Source organism: Pleurodeles waltl, chromosome 4_1, assembly GCF_031143425.1.
Source record: "Pleurodeles waltl isolate 20211129_DDA chromosome 4_1, aPleWal1.hap1.20221129, whole genome shotgun sequence".
NCBI classification, from domain to species: domain Eukaryota; kingdom Metazoa; phylum Chordata; class Amphibia; order Caudata; family Salamandridae; genus Pleurodeles; species Pleurodeles waltl.
The window spans coordinates 626,877,938-626,883,492 of NC_090442.1; the positions used below are offsets into that span (position 1 = coordinate 626,877,938).

General features: G+C 52.1%; 1 pseudogene; it reads right to left on the reverse strand.

The window, feature by feature from the left end:
- Positions 1-3,907: 3,907 nt before the first annotated feature.
- Positions 3,908-3,998, reverse strand: LOC138288643 (small nucleolar RNA SNORA17; annotated as a pseudogene).
- Positions 3,999-5,555: the final 1,557 nt, after the last annotated feature.

Below are 5,555 nucleotides of genomic sequence, written 5' to 3' on the forward strand. Positions count from 1 at the left end.
CGTCTACCAAGATCCCACACAATTTTCTCAGTAAATCCAAAAGTGGGAGGACAACCAGGGGGGTCAATATTGGAATCCCTACCAGTGTACACACGGAAACTATACACATATCCTGTCCTACTTTCAACCAGCATATACAATTTAATTCCATATCGTGCCCTTTTGCTAGGAATGTTCTCCCTAAAAACCAAACGACCCTTGAAGAGGACCAAAGACTCGTCCACACTTAACTCTTTGCCTGGAACATAGACCTCCGAAAACCGATCTACAAAATGATCAAGTACAGGCCTAATCTTAAAAAGACGGTCAGAATCTGGGTGATCTCGTGGCAAGGCTAATGCATTGTCAACAAAATGCAGCATCCTAAGAAGAAGCAAATACCGATTACGACTCATGGTCGCTGGAAATATAGCTGTTGCCATCAAGGGACTAGTAGACCAATACGAAGCCAGTGACGGCTTCCTTATCAACCCCATCAAAAAAGTCAAACCCAAAAACTTTTTTAACTCCTCCAAATTTGTGGGAATCCACTGGGCAGCTCTAGAGTGTGGCCTAAGTCTAGCAGCGTTGTCCCTCAAATGCTGCTCCGCATACAAATTAGTCTGCTCAACAATCTCTTCCAAAAACATATCATCCATGAATAACTCAAAGAAATTGATAGGCATAAAGTTCTCTGTATTGGCGTTACACCCCGGGAGACCAGTAAAGGCAGGCAACTCTGGCTGCTCCATGTTTGGGGCAACCCAGACATCAGGTCTTATAACGGGAAACCTTTCAGCCCCAGGTTGCTGCACTATTGGCACATCAATGTCCTCCTCTAAAAAAGGCCCTTCATCTGCACTGAGTGTGGCTTCATCATCAGAAGATTCCCCTCCAACAGAAACATCACTGCCAGAATCTCTGACTTCCTCCTCTGCCTCAGATGCAGAGTCCGTCTCATAGTCATGATCAGACTGTGACTCAAAAAGCATACCAACCACCTGCTAAGCGGTCATCCTGCGGCTAGCCATGATCTCTCCTGCTAAAATTAACTGGACAAATTCACCACCAACAACCAGCACTGTGTAAGACAAGTAACAAAGTGTAGCTTTGTTAGTAAGAGTTATAAACTCAAAAACTATACCGCTCACTTGCCTGAAAAAGCTTGATTCACCAGCAACTACACAGCAATCACCAATGATATCCCACTAAAAATAAAGAAAGAAAGGCAAATTAGAAATAAGACAAAACAAATATCATTGTGCACAAACCTAAGGACAATTTCACACACAATCCTGCATTTAGTACACCCCCTACAAACATGTCATTCATGCATTGCAACAATACTCCTTTGGAGTAAATTGTTTTTACTTACCTAAAACATGCAACTGTGCAAACTGCAGGTCAACCACCACCAAAACCGCAAGGAGCCACAGCAAATAAAGCAAAAGCTTTGAACTAGAACAAAAAGGAGGAAAACATTTTTTATCACAAATGCAAAGACTTCTTCAGTTGACAAATACCCCACCATCAAACATTTAGAAATTGGTGCCTAAGTGGATTCTGCCATAGGGGCAGATGGGCCTACTAAAAGAATAGGCCTGTCTGCCCCAAGGAAGCCAGAAAATACCTTAAGTAGTGTGTCCCCATGGAGAGCGACCCTTGCCAAAGGGGACAGCCCTCAAACAAACAAAAAAACAAAAAAACACACACAACACTATCCCTGGTGCCTAAGTGGCTTCTGCCCCCCTTGGGGGCAGGTGAGCCTAAGAAAATAGGCCCATCTGCCCCCAGGGGGTGTAGAAATGGCCAACAGGTCAATGCCCCCCTTGGGGGTGCGCCCCGTGACCAAGGGGACGCCCCCCCACAAAAATAAACAAATTAAAAAAAATCCCTGGCGTTCTAGTGGTTTCTGCCCCCCTTGGGGGCAGACCAGCCTAAAAATAATAGGCTGATCTGTCTCCAAGGGGTGCAGAAATGGCCTGGGTACATGTGCCCCCAAAGTGGGGGGCGACCCTTGCCCAAGGCCCCCCCCCACCCACTAACACACACACACACACACACACACTATCCCTGGTGTCTAAGTGGCTTCTGCCCCCCTTGGGGGCAGGTGGGCCTTACAAAATAGGCCCATCTGCCCCCAGGGGGTGTAGAAATGGCCAACAGGTCAATGCCCCCCTTGGGGGGGCACCCCGTGACCAAGGGGACGCCCACCCACAAAAAAAAAAAAAAAATCCATGGCGTTCTAGTGGTTTCTGCCCCCCTTGGGGGCAGACCAGCCTAAAAATAATAGGCTGATCTGTCTCCAAAGGGTGCAGAAATGGCCTGGGTACATGTGCCCCCAAAGTGGGGGGCGACCCTTGCCCAAGGCCCCCCCCACCCACTAACACACACACACACACACACACTATCCCTGGTGTCTAAGTGGCTTCTGCCCCCCTTGGGGGCAGGTGGGCCTTACAAAATAGGCCCATCTGCCCCCAAGGGGTGTAGAAATGGCCAACAGGTCAATGCCCCCCTTGGGGGGGCGCCCCGTGACCAAGGGGATGCCCCCCCACAAAAATAAACAAATAAAAAAAAATCCCTGGCGTTCTAGTGGTTTCTGCCCCCCTTGGGGGCAGACCAGCCTAAAAATAATAGGCTGATCTGTCTCCAAGGGGTGCAGAAATGGCCTGGGTACATGTGCCCCCAAAGTGGGGGGCGACCCTTGCCCAAGGCCCCCCCCATCCACTAACACACACACACACACTATCCCTGGTGTCTAAGTGGCTTCTGCCCCCCTTGGGGGCAGGTGGGCCTAACATAATAGGCCCATCTGCCCCCAGGGGGTGTAGAAATGGCCAACAGGTCAATGCCCCCCTTGGGGGGGGTGCCCCGTGACCAAGGGGACGCCCCCCCCACAAAAAAAAACAAATTAAAAAAAAACCCTGGCGTTCTAGTGGTTTCTGCCCACCTTGGGGGCAGACCAGCCTAAAAATAATAGGCTGATCTGTCTCCAAGGGGTGCAGAAATGGCCTGGGTACATGTGCCCCCAAAGTGGGGGGCGACCCTTGCCCAAGGCCCCCCCCCATCCACTAACACACACACACACTATCCCTGGTGTCTAAGTGGCTTCTGCCCCCCTTGGGGGCAGGTGGGCCTACAAAAATAGGCCCATCTGCCCCCAGGGGGGGCTGAAATGGCCAACAGGTCAATGCCCCCCTTGGGGGGGCGCCCCGTGCCCAAGGGGACGCCCCCCCCACAAAAATAAACACATTAAAAAAAATCCCTGGCGTTCTAGTGGTTTCTGCCCCCCTTGGGGCAGATCAGCCTAAAAATAATAGGCTGGTCTGCCCTCAAGGGGGGCAGGAATGGCCCTTAAAGACATGCCCCCCAAAGGGGAGTGACCCTTGCCCAAGGGGGCGCCCCCCCCATCCACTACACACACAATCCCTGGTGCCTAAGTGGCTTCTGCCCCCCCTTGGGGGCAGATGGACCTAAAAAAAATAGGCCGATTTGCCCCCAAGGGGGGCAGAAAAGGCCAACAGTTCTCTGCCCCCTTGGGGGGGGCGCCCCTTGCCCAAGGGGGCACCCCCCACATAAATACACATAAAAATAAATAAAAACTGGTGATCTAGTGTTTTCTGCCCCCCTTGGGGGCAGATCTGGCTAAAAAGTAGCCAATCTGCCCTCAAGGGGGGCAGAAATGGCCCTAAAAGACATGCCCCCCAAAGGGGAGCGACCCTTGCCCAAGGGGGCGCCCCCTCATCCACTACACACACAATCCCTGGTGCCTATGTGGCTTCTGCCTCCCTTGGGGGCAGATGGACCTAAAAAAAATAGGCCGATCTGCCCCCAAGGGGGGCAGAAAAGGCAAACAGTTCTCTGCCCCCTTGGGGGGGCGCCCCTTGCCCAAGGGGGCACCCCCTCACACATAAATGCACATAACAATATAAATCCCTGGTGATCTAGTGTTTTCTGCCCCCCTTGGAGGCAGATCTGGCTAAAAAGTAGCCAGATCTGCCCCCAAGGGGGGCAGAAATGGCCTAAGTAATTGCCCCCTAAAGGGGAGCGTCCCTTGCCCAAGGGGCCGCTCCCCGCAAGCCAGAAACAGAAAGTACAACAAAAAAAACAAATCCCTGGTGTCTAGTGGGCATTCCTGCTGCCCAATCGCAATGCGATCGGGCGGCAAGAATGCTCAAAGAGACACCGGGGAAAAGGAAAAGCCTTTCCTTTTCCCCGGTGCCTCTTTAGCCCCAACCCCCCACCCACCGGGAAGAGGAACTCACCTCTTCACTCGTCGCCGCACAGGAAGCAAATGGCTTCCTGTGCGGCGAGAATCCCATAATGAAGTCAGCGCGTGATCACGCGCTGACGTCATTATTGGGGGGTGGAGGGGTCGGGGGTGGAAGGGGAAGGGCTTCCCCTTCCATCCCTGACTTTGGGGGGTGGGGGGAAGCACACAGAGGGAGCGAGAGCGCTCCCTCTGGACTGTGTGCCGAGGACGTAGTGGTTACGTCCTCGGCACAGCAGCACTGTGCCGCGGGACGTAACCACTACGTCCGCGGCACAGAAGGGGTTAAAATTCTGCACTAGCGGTACAGCAAAGCTCCAATGAGTGATCCAAATATCAGTTTGAAGATTCAAGAAGAAAAAAATATATAATGAATACTGTCTCCTTCAATCATAGCTCCTTTTTTCAAGGTCATATTATGTTCACGATGACCGGCATTGTCCAATATCTCCAATATATATATTTGTTTTACAGTTAAAACACAATGGCCCTCATTCTGACCCTGGCGGTCGGTGATAAAGCGGCGGCCAAGCCACCAACAGGCCGGCGGTCTAAAATATGCAATTCTGACCCTGGCGGGAACCGCCAACACAGCCCGCCAACTTAACACTCCGACTGCCACAGCGGTACAAACAAACAGCGCGGCGGTTCCCGCCAACAGCCCGGCGGCAGACAAAGTACCGCCCACCCTATTACGACCCACCAATCTGCCACCTTTTCCGGGGCGGGAGCACCGCCGATAAGAACACGGCGGAAACAGACTACGAACGGGAAAACGCTCACCTCTACGCACTCCACGCGAGATTCCGGCAGTATGGAGCCAGAGTTGCAGGTCATCCCCGCACTCCTATTCCTCCTCATATACCAGGAGCACGCCCGGCGGCGCGGAAGACATCGGTGAGTACGGCACCTACGACACAGGGGAGGGAAAAGATTACCGGCACACACCCACCCACCCACACCCACTACAACACACACATCAATGCATTCCCACAGATCACTGTCACAACCCACAAACCACCCCCCTCCGAAATAATGCAAAGACCAAAAGAAGAGATCATAAACGGGCAGATATATTGAAATATGTACACCAGTAATCCCAATAAATAAATAAACTATGTACAAAATATATACAGCTACTAAATGTAGTCCAACCACTGTCCGTGGATCACAGGGGTCCTGTGCAAAGGGGCAAGGCCCAGTCCCACGACAAGAACTCCACGGAGAGAACACTGCAGGGGCATCAGAAAGAAAATAGGACAGGCACCTCAGGGGGAAGGGAAGGGGGGGCACCTCAGCCACT